This window comes from Vicugna pacos, chromosome 3 (assembly GCF_048564905.1).
Source record: "Vicugna pacos chromosome 3, VicPac4, whole genome shotgun sequence".
NCBI classification, from domain to species: domain Eukaryota; kingdom Metazoa; phylum Chordata; class Mammalia; order Artiodactyla; family Camelidae; genus Vicugna; species Vicugna pacos.
In genome coordinates this window covers 14,216,493-14,231,649 of record NC_132989.1, presented here as the reverse complement: position 1 = coordinate 14,231,649, position 15,157 = coordinate 14,216,493, and the positions used below count along the sequence as shown (strand labels likewise).

General features: G+C 38.2%; 1 long non-coding RNA gene across 1 annotated transcript; it reads left to right on the top strand.

Annotated features, from left to right (window-relative positions):
• The first annotated feature begins 2,825 nt into the window (after nt 1-2,825).
• Nucleotides 2,826-4,817, top strand: LOC140691316 (uncharacterized). Its single transcript, XR_012066928.1, has 2 exons — nt 2,826-3,118; nt 4,618-4,817. It is a non-coding gene; the product is annotated as an uncharacterized lncRNA (long non-coding RNA).
• Nucleotides 4,818-15,157: the final 10,340 nt, after the last annotated feature.

Below are 15,157 nucleotides of genomic sequence, written 5' to 3'. Positions count from 1 at the left end.
CGCCTTCACTGTGCTTCCAGCCAACTTACTGTCACCAATGATTATATTCATTATTTACAAATCAGACTCTGCTAAGAAACCTAAGCTCAAGAAAGAATATTGTGAATTTTGAATTTCATATCAAACCTTACTTGGCAAAGATTTGCAGGCAACTCTAGTCCAAGTAGGAGCCTTTCAACAGAATAATTCAATTTGGTACTTGAAAGTTGCCTAAAAAGGACAGTGCAGGGACTCAGAATTATTTTCCTTGCTATTAAAAATTCAACAATACACAAGAAATGCAGCTTTTGAAACACTTCTCAAGGCAATGAGGTGTAATAATGCAGAAACTAACCTTCCAACAGAAATAGTTGTTTCCTTCTTGTGGTTGAGCCTGGGGTTGAGGACCAACGAGGGCAGAGTTACCAGGACTGAAGACTCAGTGGAGAACAGGCTGTTTCCACCTGCTCTGATGTTTTCAGAGCGTGGCTTTAAATTCTGTCCTTTGGGATCTCGCCAGGTTGCCTCAGGCTCTAAGTACCAGCCGGCAGCCTGACACACCAGATGCACAACTCTGGCATCACTGTTCTTGATGAGAAAGTGTGGGGAACCTTCCTAATCCTGCGAAACGTGAAGGAGACAAGGAGCTCAGTTAAGAAATCAATATCTAAAAATTGTTTGGATCCTAGGTTTTAGTATATTTAACCAAATAGAATGATTGTCCATCTTTTGTGTAACTTGGGTAGAAAAAAGGTTCTGCGAATGATTTCCTCAGAGTGAGTGATTAACACTAAGATATCAAAGGCAGCAGAAAAAGACAAGAACAAGAAATCTTGAAGGAATGAGATATTAACAAATAGACAAGAAAAGAAGGTAGTAATAAGGAGTCGAGTGTTAGGATTTATAGTAATCTCAGAAGCTTGCTGAAACAGTTCTGATCAAGTCATTACACACCACAAATGTTGAACTGTCAAAGCAGATTCACAGCAATCACAAGCCATACCTAACACTAAACTTAGCTATTAGTAAAAGATAGAAAAAGCAAGGACAGAGATGGCAACATCCACCTCTGAAACGGTCCAAGATCATATGATGTAATTCTCAATAAAGTCATTTTCCCCTCCTGGGATGTATTTTGGTTTTACATTAAGAGATGAGAGCTAACAAGGTGGGTAACACGTGTGATTTAAAAGAGTCTGAGGAAGCCACTTTAAATTCTTAGTTTTTATATTACATCAAACACAGAGGTAGGGAACCTATATGACTTAAGTTTCACTCTCCAGCTGGGCAGTACAAACCATAAATTCCAGTTTTATATACAATAACCAATAAAGACCCAAGCAGCCGGAGGTGCTGTTAACTCTTTCCTTCCCAGGTATAAATGGGTGGATCAGTGCTGTAGCTTTCCTTTTTGGGGGAATGTGCATGAGCTGCACTCCGTGGAATGGCAGGGAATTGAATCTGCATGTGGAAGATAATTATCTACTCCCCAGACACACTGCTGTACATTGTGGATCCTGGCCTCTCTCAGTACTCCTGATGGAAGACATTGACATATTTCTGAGCATCCATGAAATGGACCTTGCGCTCCAAGGAAAGTGTCTCTGGCTTTCTACTCTCTTAACTTTCTCCTGGGCTCAGAATTATTCAGTTTAACACTTCTTTTTATACATTTTCCAAGTCTCCAACTCTGATCCACACTGAGACCCTCTAGACCATATAATGTTAAGCAAGGAGCAGGGCTACAGGCATCAGGAAGGAGTGTGAAAGAAGGAATGAATACACTGGAAACAGTAAGCTGGTCCTTGAGATGCTCTTGGAAATGTAGTGGGGCTGCCCACTAGTCAGCGCCCAATGTTTTGAGAGACTACAAGGTAATTTCTAGATTTCAGCACAATCTTTTTTTAATTATTGAGTTATAGTCAGTTTAAAATGTGTCAATTTTCAGTGTGGAACACAATTTTTCAGTTTTATAGGAACATACAAATGATCATTAGGCACATGAAAAAATGCTCAATATACTAATTATCAGAGAAATGCAAGTCAAAACTACAATGAGGTATCACCTCACACCAGTCCGAATGGCCATCATTCAAAAGTCCACAAATAACAAATGCTGGAGAGCGTGTGGAGAAAAGGGAACCCTCCTACACTGCTGGTGGGAATGCAGTTTGGTGCAGCCACTGTGGAAAACAGTATGGCGATTCCTCAAAAGACTAGGAACAGATTTACCATATGACCCAGGAATCCTGCTCCTGGGCATATATCCAGAAGGAACCCTACTTCAAAAAGACACCTGCACCCCAATGTTCATAGCAGCACTGTTTACAATAGTGAACACAACCTTTAAAGAACACAACACAGAAAAGCACCATTTATGGTTGATATATTTGGTGAAATGAGGGAATAATGCTGTATTCTATGTCTGGAGTGGTATTTTACAAACTAAGACAAGCACCTAAGAGAAAACAAATTGACCACTATACTGAGCTACTATTGAAATCCAGATGCTAGTACCAAATTTGAGCTTTACATTATAAACATAGAAATTCTTGGGGGAGGCTAGACTTTGATATGACTTTCTGGGCTGGAGGTTCAGGGCACTGTTTATCGTAAATGTCAAAGTGATTGCTGCTGATATACCAAGGGTAGATGATGATGATAATGATCAGCATTTATTGTGCACTTACTGTATTAATTTGTGTCCCCTCAAAATGCTTATGGTGAAAACAAGCCCCAATATAATGGTATTTAGAGGTGGGGCTGTTGGGAGGTGATGAGGTCATAAAGGTGGAATCCTCGTGAATGGTATCAGCGCCCTTATAAAAGATACCCCAGAGAGCTCCCTCACCCTGTCTGCCGTATGTGGACGCAGTGAGAAGACCGCCATCTATGAACCAGGAAGAGGGCTCTCACCAGATAGTGAATCTTCCAGTCTGTTGATCTTAGACTTTCCAGCCTCTAGAACTATGAGGATGAATTTGTTTTTAAGCCAGCCAGTCTATGGTATTTTTGTTATAGCAGCCCGGATGGACTAACACAGCTACAATGTGACAAACATGTTCTAAGCCGTAGGGGCAGAGCACGTGTCGCCAGGAACAGTAAGGAGGCTAGAACGGCTGGAGCACTGGGAACAAAAGTAGGTAAATCATGGCTGCATTCCTGTTACTTTCCCTTCAAATAATTCAAGTCACTGTTACTATTCCTTGAAGTAAAGCTGAAATACAACTGTAGCACATGCTCTGTCCTCTTGCCTGGACTTTCATACAATTTAAATATTTTCACAAGATGTCTGTGGACCTGCTGTAACAGGTTTTTCCTTTATAAAGTGAGACTTGAACTCAACTCAAGGACTTTTAAAATTCAGTTCCTTCTGTCTCTATCACTTTTCTCCATGAAGGGCTCGCTCCTTCACGATCTTCAATATATGAAAATCATAATGGCAAATATTTTTATGATGAGAGTCCAGATAACAAGAAATCCTTGTATTTGTGGTATGTGCTCCCATTAGAATAGATATGTGCTTAAAGCACCAGAGTAACCAATATGCTGCCAGTTTGAAAGTTTTATTTTAGTCCCTTTTACTTGTCAGACATTTTAAAACAGATTTCTCTGCTAATGCTATGAGAAAGGTGAGGACTTTATAACTTATAGTCATTTATAGTTGACTTAACTGAGGAAGAGAAAGGCCAAGAGACTTACTCAGTGTCTTCTTGGCAAAGAGTAGAAGAACAGGGGTTCTGACCCAGAAAATCTGCTGCTGGAACCCTAGCTCTTGGCCTCCAGACATAACTAAACCGACAACCTGTCTAAGAAAACAATCAAGAAACCAATCAAACAAAACCAACAAACAAAAACACTGAGAACTGAGAGGGAGACTGAGATGGCAGGACAGCATAGATAAAAAGAAAAAAAAATCATCTCAACATTGAAAAACTAGTGTCTCCAAGAAGTTTTGTGATACAAATAATAGAAGAGGGATGCTGATTTTAATAAACTGTGGTGGTGTGGTGAAATCCACACTTACGCTATTTTAAATATTTTCAAAATAGATGACTTAAGTCATGAACATATGAGTTATGGCTTACCAGCAACAACAGTGACTTACATCTGTGTTTACATAAAGTGTTCCAAAACACTATTTTCTCAGTATCTTTTCTTTGCAAGATACCACAGGCTATTCAAAAAGCCATGAAAAACTGGCATTGCTATCATTGCTCTCTCAGTGTGACTGGTAGGAAATAGAGTCTCGGCTCGCTTGAGTAAATTTTTATCTACATATTAGCAACACTAAGAGATCTCAAGATCCAGTAATCAGCACAAGAAGGCTCCAGTCAGCCCGGGTCATGATATATATCAGTGTGACTTTCTGGTTGTCCAAGACTGAAGGCAGTTGCAAGTGAAGGCATCGCCGAGGATCTTAGGGGAAAAAACATGGAAAAGAGATTGGAGGAAGGCATAAAAAAGCTATAAATATGGGTCCACTCTGTCACATAATAGACTAGAGCCTCACCATAGTGACAGGACTATCTGAAGTAAAGGAGAGAATGCTGAGAAAGAACTTCAAATGGGTTGTTCCTGAGGCTCAGTGAACAGGAAATGGTAGTCAGCTAAGTATATACATCCTTTCTTTCGCAGTGACCTGAGTCCAAATGAAGGTCCAATGGACTTCCTTGGGACCCTCACCTCCCAGCAGTGATCACCATCAGAAAACATCTCTCCTCCCAACATAGACATCAGAGTTTCAAAGTGCTTTCTGTTCTCTGAAGAATGATGCTTTTTGAAACTGGAGAAAACCAGTTTCCTCTCATTAAACATAATAAAGTAGGGATTAGCTATGTTTGGATACAAAGTCACATACATTTTGACAAGGAAGGTCATTTAATGGACTTTGGCTTCCATCCATGAAAAGGTAACGGCTACACAAGAAGTTCTCCCATCATAAATGAGTAAATAATAAAATATGAAACAGGTAATACAGAATTGTGATCCCTGAGGAAGGGAAACAAATAAAGAGACCTGAAATCACCCCTGCTTCCTACCTAGTGATTTCCAGTCACCTGCACAAAAAGTGGGAATCGATAGATACCCTGCCACCATTCTCACTGAATTGTGTCCAAAACTCTTTACAGGAATTAAACAAAATCTGTCACCCAACAATGAAAAAATCACATCCTATGTCCAATTAAAATAAGCAGACATGGGAAGAAGTACAAAAATGTGACTGGTAACCAGGAGAAACAAACACAGGAGAAAAACCAACAATGGAGTGAGCAGACAAGGGCTTTAAAACACTGCTCATAAACATTATAAACACAGCCTGTGGGGCCCAGCAGCACACTCCCCTCCAGTCACCAGGGCTATATGTCCTAGGGGTGTCCCCTAGGTGGGCTGTGTGGGCGCTTCTGTTTTGGTGGGGTAGACGACTCTGGGCATGCAGGTAGGTGGGGCTGGCCCCGAGCCTGGTTGGCTGTCAGGCTCTGCCTTGTGCGGAGGCGGTCAGCCCACTGGTGAGTGCGGCCAGATGTTGGCACGGTTGGCTGTGTGAACCAGGGGGTCCGGTGGCTGATGCAGCCCACGGGTGGGCAGGGCTGGGCCCCAGGATGGATGACTGCTTGGTTGGGGGAATCTCAGGACTGCTGCCACGGCCTGGTATGCAGGTAAGCCGTTGGTCCTAAGAGGCTAGAGGGAAGACTGCAAAATGGCACTTGCCAGCACAACTGTCCTCGTGGTAGAACAAGCTTGCCAAAACGGCTTCCGCCAGAGTCTATGCCCCCAGGCGGAGTTCCAGTTGCCTCCTACCTCTCTGGGAAGCTCTTTAAGATCTGTAAGTAGGCCTGACCCAAGGTCCTTTCAAATTAATCCCTCTGCACTGGGCCTTGGAGAACGTACAGTTTTGCATGAGCCCTTTAAGAGTGGAGTCCCTGTTTCCTAAAGCCCTCTGGCTTTCCCACACACGAGCCTTCAGCTCCAGAATATCAGTTTGGTTCTTTTTTAAAGTTTCAATCTCTTCGGTAAAGAACTCTTCATTAACTTTATTCCTGAGCTTATTGAACTGCCTTTCTGAGTTTTATTGTAGCTTGTTGAGTTTTTTAATGACACTTATTTTGAATCTTCCAACTGTTAGATCACAGTATTTCCTGAATTTAAGCTTGATTTCTGTACATGTGTCATCTCCTTTTTGAGGTACAGTGTTCCTGTGGTTCTTCATGGTGCTTGATGACTTGTTCCTCTGCCAGTGCACTGAAGTAGGCAGCAACATTAGAACTTGATTCTAATGATTTCAATAATTTAGAAATTAGAGGCCTTTCTTTTGATTTCCAGTGGGTGGCGCTAGAACTAGCACAAGTTTCTGGTTTCCTTGACTTGAGCTGCTTCTGATTATATTTGAGTCTGCTCTTTCACACTCCACTGCCCCTGTCAGAGGTGGTGTTGGGCTCAGTTTGCTAATATTTTGTTCAGGATTTTTAAATCTATATTCATCAGTGATACTGGCCTGTAATTTTCTTTTCTGGTGCTCTGTCTAGTTTTGGTATCTGAGGGATGGTGGCTTCATGGAATGACTTAGGGAGTCATTCCACCATGAAGAGACTCCTCTTAAGTCTTTTGGAAGAGTCTGAGAAGGCTAGGTATAAGTTCTTTGTATGTTTGGTAGAATTTCCCAGGGAAGCAATCCAGTTCTGGATTTGTTTGCAGGATTTTTTTTTTTTAATGGATTCCACTTCACTTCTAATGATTGGTATGTTCAAATTCTGTTTCTTCTTGTTGATTCAGTTTTGGCAGATTGTATGTTTCTAGGAATTTGTCCATTTCTTCTAGGTTGTCCATTTTGTTGACATATAACTGTTCATAACATTTTCTTATAGTTCTTTTTTGTGTTTCTGCACCATCAGTTATTTCTCCTCTTTATTTCTTATTTTGTTTATTTGGGTCTTGTCTCTTTTCTTCTTAATGAGCCTTGCCAGAGGTTTGCTGATTTTATTTATCCTTTCAAAAAACCAGCTCTTGGTTTTATTAATTTTTTTCTATTTTTTAAAATCTCTATTTTATTTCCTCTCTGATCCTTATCATTTCCTTCCTTCTGCTGACTTTAGGGGCTTTTTTGTTGTTGTTGTTGTTGCTGTTCTTTTTCTAATTCCTTTAGGTGGTAGTTTAGGCTGTTTATCTGGGATTTTTTCTTGTTTTGTTTAGGAAGGCTTGTATTGCTACAAGCTTCCCTCATAGGACTGCCTTTGCTGTGTTCCACAGATTTTGTATGGTTGTGTTTTCACTGTCACTTGTCTTGAGTCATTTTTTATTTCCTCTTTGATTTAATTGTTGACCCACTGTTTTATTTTGAAAGCATGTTGCTTAGTCTCCGTACAATTGTTTTTTCACTTGTTTCCCATTCTGTGGCTGACTTCTAGTCTCATGCCATTGTGGTCAGAAAAGACCCTTGAAGTCATTTCCATCTTCTTAAATTTGTTGAGGCTTGTTTTGTGTCCTAGTGTGTGGTCTATCTTAGAGAATGTTCTATTTCACTTTTTCAATCTAAAATATTAGAATATTTATATTTAGGAGTAAAAATACTTGTACTAAGTAAAATAATTCCATATAGAACAAATAAAATTGGAGGAAAAATTAGCCATGTGGATTACTGGGAACTCTACATAAGCCTTAAAAATTTCAAAGAATGAATTCTCCTATAACAATACACATACAAATACAAATTAGAGGATGAAAGTCACTGGGAAGTCAGTGGAGGTTAGAAGTTTAGTTGCATTCACCTCCATCTTCCTTATTGACTCATTACTAATTAAATTCTAATTGACATTCGATCCTGGAACTTAACCTGAGCCATTTTCCTGGGTTGGGCAGATGAGTCTGAGTAAAGGAAGCAAAGTCACCTGCCAGACTTATTAGGAGCACTGATGATTCACGATGGGAGAGAACCACACTGTGCAATATTGCACCTACCTGAGCCAGGGAAGCACCAGAGGAAGGCAAGGAGTGCAGGCAGGCCAGAACCCAGCACAGGGGTGGCAGGAGTGGGGTCGGGGTGGGGGGCATTGCCCTCAGCCGCCAGAGGCTCCAGGTCAGAGTCAGCACCATCAGAATCAGCCAATGTGCAGAGAGAAATTTTCAGGACACAAGGGCCTTGAGGAAGAAGGAAAATGATAAGAAATATAGTAAGATACATGTGATTATGTGGACATACCCTATTTTTATACACACTGACAAATTAGAATTGTATGCTCACAGAGGTGAGTATTTATAAGACACCAATTTAACCAATTTTTAATTGGAGTAAATTAAATGCTAATTGTGCCTAAATTTTAACTATTGTTTGAAAGATTCTTACATCAAAGGGTCTATTAAGAGAGCAGAAGGAACACTTAATTTTCACCAAATATTTATATCATTCTAGTACAACACAATTATACCACTGTGACTATTTCTCTTTTTTCTTGAAAATTCTCTAGTTTAAAAAAGAAGCTACTTACTTTCATTATCTAAAACTAATGATCAAAAACATCTCATGAGAACTACAAAACACTGATTAAGGAAATTAAAGATGATTTAAAGAAATGGAAACATACCCCATGCTCTTGAGTTGGAAGAATTAACACTGTTAAAATGGCCATACTACCCAAAGCAATCCACAGATTTCATGCAATCTGTATCAAATTTCCCATAACATTTTTCACAGAACTGGAATAACCCTAAAATTTATATTTAATCACAAAAGACTCAAAATTGCTAAAACAATACTAAAGAAAAAGAACAAGGCTGGAGAAATAACCCTCCCAGATTTCAGACAGTATTACAGAGCTAAAGTAATCAAAATAGTGTGGTACTGGCACAAAAATAGACATAAGGATCAGTGGAACAGAACAGAGTCTAGAAATAAACCCATGACTTAAACATAAGACAAGGCATTATAAACCTCCTAGGAGAAAACATAGGTAAAACATTCTCTGATATAAATCTTAGCAATGTTCTTCTAGGGCAGTCTACCCAGACAATGGAAATAAAAGCAAAAATAAACAAATGGGACCTAATTAAACTATAAGCTTTTACATAGCAAAGGAAACTATAAACAACAAAAAAAGACAACCTAAGGAAGGGAAATAATATTTGCAAATTATGTGACTGACAAGGGCTTAATTTCCAGAATATACAAACAGCTCATACAACTTAATAACAGAAAAATGAACAACCCAATCCAAAAATGGGCAGAAGACGTAAATAAGCAATTCTCCAATGAAGACATACAAATGATCAATAGGCACAAGAAAAAACGCTCAATATTGCTAATTATCAGAGAAATGCAAATCAAAACTGCAATGAAGTATCACCTCACACCAGTCAGAATGGCCATCACTAAAAAGTCCACAGACGATAAGTGCTGGAGAGGGTGTGGAGAAAAGGGAACCCTCCTCTCACTATAGTGGGAAGGTAATTTGGTGCAGCCATTATTGAAAATAGTATGGAGATTCCTTAAAAAACTGAAAGTAGACTTACCATATAATTCAGTAATCCCACTCCTGGGCATATATCTGGAGGAAGTTCTAATTTGAAATGATACATGTACCCTACATGTTCGTAGCAGCACTATTTACAATAGCCAAGACATGGAAACAACCTAAATGTCCATCGATGGATGACCAGGTAAAGAAGCTGTGATATATGTATCTTGAGATTTTATATATGTATGTGTATATATGTATATGTATATGTGTATATGTATATGTATATATATAAAATAATGTCATTTGCAGCAACATGGATAGACCTGGAGATTGTCATTCTAAGTGAATAAGCCAGAAAGAGAAAGAAAAATACCATATGATATCACTTATATGCGGTATTTAAGAAAGTGACACAAATGAACTTATTTACAAAACAGAAACAGATTCACAGACATAGAGACCAAACTTATGGTTACCAGGGGGAAAGAGGGTAGGAAGGGATAAATTGGTAGTTCAAGATTTGCAGATACTAATTACTATATATAAAATAAACAAAAAGTTTCTACTGTACAGGACAGGGAACTATATTCAATATCTTGTAGAAATCTACAACGAAAAAGAATATGAAAAGGAACATATGTATGTACATGTATGACTAAAACATTATGCTGTACACCAAGAATTGACACAACATTTAAAACTGATTATACTTCAATTTTTAAAAAAAAGGCAAAAAGAAAAGAAAAGAAAATCATCTCATGAAAGCCTGGGATTCCTCTATATCTAAAGCTATCCCACTCTCAGTTCAGTTTATGAAGTTGTCATCATGAATTAAGCAGAAAGCTTTATAAGTCATAGAAGTTAGTTTCCCTGATCTCTAGACAGTAGGATTACTTAAAATATGCCTAAAATTCTTCATGCTACCTCGGCTCTTCCAGTTCAATCTATTTTGTTCTGTAGGCTAGGAAGTTCTCTGGCACCAATAACATTTACCAAAATCTGTCAGAGTAGCAGAGTTATATATTTAACATCTGATTGACTGAACTATCTAGTTCATATGCTTCTGGTCACTTTTTCTTTCTTTTTTACTGCATCATTCTGCTTTCTGGTGTTTCTCTGGAAATACTTTGAAGCAGTTACTGCACTCTCTGCTGTCTTTGCTGTATAGAGACTTATTGGACTTTTATCCACTGACTCAATAACTGAGATCACGAAGTAAACAGGGCTTTCTTATTCACTCTACTTGAAAAACAAAAGCAGTTTTCAAAGACACAGTCACATTTTTTTTGGCCAGCTTTAGCTTGCTTTTATAAAATACCCCATGACTCACTGGCTTTCTTAGGAAAAACATATTGCTTATTTCTGTGATCTTTTCCTGCAAAAACTAAAACTTTGTCATATAACATAATCAGAACATGCAGGCACAACCATCACTGCAGCTATTGCAGTGGCTCTGAGATGGTACAGAAACAAAACACCCCCACTCCTCCCCCTCTGCAGGTGGCAGAATGTCATCTACTTTTATCACTTCTGTGGCTTTCAATTCTCAGAGCAAGATCTTTGCTCAAATCTGTTTTCCCACAGTCTAACTGCACATCATATATCAAATAAGGGGTTAATACCCAAAATGTATAAAGAACTCATACAACTCAACAACAAAAAGTAAACAACCCTATTAAAAAAATGAGCAGAGGAGCTGAATAGACATTTTCCAAAGAAGACTTTCAGATAGCCAACAGGCACAAGAAAAGATGCTCAACATCACTAATCAACAGAGAAATACAGATAAAAAACACAATAGGATATCACTTCATACCTGTCAGAATGGCTACTGTTAAAAAGACTGCAAATAACAAAAGTTGGTAAGGATGTGGTACACTCTTGGAATGTAAATTGGTACAGCCATTATGGAAAACAGTACAGAGGTTCCTCAAAAAACTAAAAATAGAACTACCATATGATCCAGTAATTCCATTCCAGGGCATATATTTGAAGACAATAAAAACACTAATTTGAAAAGCTACATGTACCCCAATGTTCACAGCAGCATTATTTACCATAGTCAAGATATGAAAACAACCTAAATGTCCATCAATAGATGAATGGATAAAAAAAAAATGTGTGTATATATGCACACACATACTGTGGAATATTACTCGGGCATAAAAAGAATGAAATTTTGTCATTTGCAACAACAATGTATTGGGGCTCTTACTTGAAGCCCTAGAAAAAAGAGCAGAATCATAAGCAATAAAGGACTTACAGGGACAATGAAGAAAGTGCGAACTCTTTTCTTAAAAAACTTTTTTGTTTTCCCATAACGGAGGGACTGAGGATTGAACCCAGGACCTCGTGCATGCCAAACAAACTGTCTACCACTGAGCTATGCCCTATTACACAAACAGCAGTCCCAGGTTCTAAGTAAGAAATCCAGCAGTTTTGGCTCATTGTTAAAAAAAACCTCAAATCCCACACTACTACACAGTGGCCCCAGGTTCTGAAAATAAATGAGACCCCCAGCAGGACTGGCTCATTGCTGACATGGCTCAGCCTGCCTTATTGCACAGACAGTGGTTCTGGGTTCTAGAGGTAAGAATCTCAATGTCTACTGTACTGCGCATGATACAGAGGTGGACAACATGAGGTCCCAAGCTGTGGAGGAGAGTAGCAGGGAGCCCCTCACACAGGCAGCAGAGCATGGGGAAGGGCTGCAGGTTGCTGGTAGGAGACCTAAAAAAGGAGACTAATCTTTAGATCCCATCAGAAGAGCCAGAACATGAGACCAAGCTGAAGTTGTTTTCAATTTAGTTTCCCTTTGTTTTAAATACATTTTCATAATGAATTACTATCTTCTTTTTGAATTTATGTGTTCCACACCATAGTGACCTCACGGCGAATTCTGCGACATCAACCAAACTGTGGCCTTAGACCCTAGCCTCCAGTCAAGCAGAGTTGCACCTCACACCCATGCTCAGTGGAGCTGACAGAAGCGCTCCGCCTTGCCTTAACCACTGCCTGCTTTTTGTTCCTCAAGGTTATGCTCAAAGTCACCTTCTGTGGGCTGGGAAGCACCACCACCTCCTTCTTTTGCTAGTCTTCCCTTTGAAGGCCCCTGAACATAGATACTAAGTCTGGTCAAAGAAGGACAGGACTCACGTTTTCTCAGGATACTCATGGGAGGCAGGAGGGGAACATCAATTTTTGTCGGCTATCAGCCAGACTTAGCAATTCCACTCCTGAGTATATACCCAAGAGAAACTCTAATACACATGTACCAGTGACAACCATAAAAAGTAATACACTACAAGAGCAAAATATTGGAAATAGCCCCAAATGTCCATCAACTGGGGAACTGATAAATGATGGAATATGTGGAATATATGGGATACTACACAGCAGCGACAGCTTGACACATCGGCATGGATCAATTTCATATACAGTAGGGTAATAACAGTAAGTCACAGGACATGTATTCTTTAGCTCAACATATAAAAGTTAATAATAATTCCAAACAATAAATTATTTAGGGTATATACGTGGCAAAATTAGGAAACAGCAAGTATCCATAGGGTGTAAAGGAGGGAGACGTTACCAGGGAAGTACACACAAGAGCCTCAAGGTGTTGGCAATTGTTCTGTTTCATAAACAAGGTCGGTGGGTACACATATTTATTTTCTAATATTTTCTACATTTCTGAAATCTGGATGGTCTTGAGATGTAGCTGTCAATATCATGAATATATCTTAACCAGTTTCTTTTAAAACAGTTTACTTTTTATGTATTCACAAGGGTGATAAATGTCAAAGTCTGAAAGATTTTTTAAAATAAATATAAAAAATTCCAAGTGACAAGAAATCATTGTGTCAGTTTAAGTGGTATAATTTTCTTAGTAGTACATATAGTATACATTATGCTTGATGACATTATTTTTAATGGAATACTAAATTTTTAATCATATACATTGCATGTATAGTTTTACAAGTATGGTATATTTTACAATAAAAATGTATTGTCTTTCATCATTTCTCCATATTGCACAGGGGCAAGAAAAGCCACAAATACCGCTAATTTAGTACTATGTAAGTGGAAAATACAGGAAATTATGGCAGAGACAGACTGCTGGTTGTCTACTCAACACCCATTCTTGCTTTCCCTCCTAACAGACAATTTTACTGGGAGCAGGACCCTCATAGCTTTGGCTCCTAAGAGTCTTCATGCAATCAGAGAAGTAAGTTAGAAGAAAGCTAGCTCGGTTTATTGACACTAATGTTGAATGGCTCTTAAATTTTTTTCTGAATCTTCTAATTTTGTTACCATACTAAAATTTTTTCTTGAATTGACATACATCAAAATTGATCTTTTTGGTGTACAATTTTATGAGTTTTGACATACGTATAGATTAATGGAGCCACCACCACAATCAGAATACAGAACTGTTCTATCACTCAAAAAAGTTCTCTTGTAAAGTCCCTTTTTAGTCAAACTTCCTGCCTGTCCTAACCCCTGGTAACCACTGTTATGTCCTCTGCTGCTCTAGTTTTATCCTTAGCCGCTGTCATATGGATGAAATCACACAGTATGTAAGCGTTGGAGACTGGTTCTTTCACAGCATAATACGTTTAACATACCCTTCCCTGTGTGTCAATGACTCACTCCTTTCACTAGAGTAGTCCCACATGTTGTTTATCTCTTTACTAGTTGAAGGACATTGGGGTTGTTTCCGATCTTTTACTATTATAAATAAAGCTGCTATGAATAAGAGCACACAGGTTGTTATTATGAACATACATTTTCATGGGAATGATGGGCAATATGATATGTTATAAGACCACCAAACTGTTTTCTAGAGAGGCACAATAATTTTGCATTCCCAAATCAGTGATGTGTAAGAGTACCACTTGCTTGTCATTCCTACCAGCAGCTGGAATTGTCATTTTTCCCCCTTTCTATCTAATAAGTGTACAGTGATAGCACATGTGGTTTTCATTTTGTTTTCCTTAATGGCTAAAAATAATGATCATACTTTTGTGTACTTATTTGGCATCTGTATACCTTCTGGATGAAGTGTATAAGTCTCTTGCCCATTTAAAAATTTTGTTGTTTCCTTACTGTTGAATTCTAAGAGTTTTTTATTTATTACAGATGAAAGTTCTTTGTCTGCCATGCAATTTCCAAGCATTATTTCCCAATCTGTAGCTTATATTTCAATTTTATTAGCAATGTATTTTGCAGAGCAAAGTTTTCAATATTAATAAAGTCTGTTGATTGTCTTTTCCCTTGTGAGAAGTCAAGACTTCCTTGGTTCCTTGTGTTGTGTAATTCTGAACTGTTTCCTGGACATTTTGAATAGTTTAAAATATAAATTCATAGAGATTATAAATTTATGTTAATATTTATGTAATATATAAGGTTTAAATTTTTGACATCAATAACATAAAGGAGGGAATAGAGATTTAAAGAAGCAGAGTTTTTATATATGACTGAAGTTAAGTTGGAATCAATTCAAAATGGATTCAAGATAATTTTAGGATGTTATATGTAATCCCCTGGTAAACACAAAAATATATCTAAAAATATATACAAAAGAAAATGAGGAAGGAATCAAAATGTGTCAATATAAAAAATTAACTAAACACAAAGAAAGAAAGGTAGTAATGGAGGAAATGAAGGACCAAAAACAAAAACAAAACAAAACCCTGTAAGACACAGAGAAAACAAATATCAAA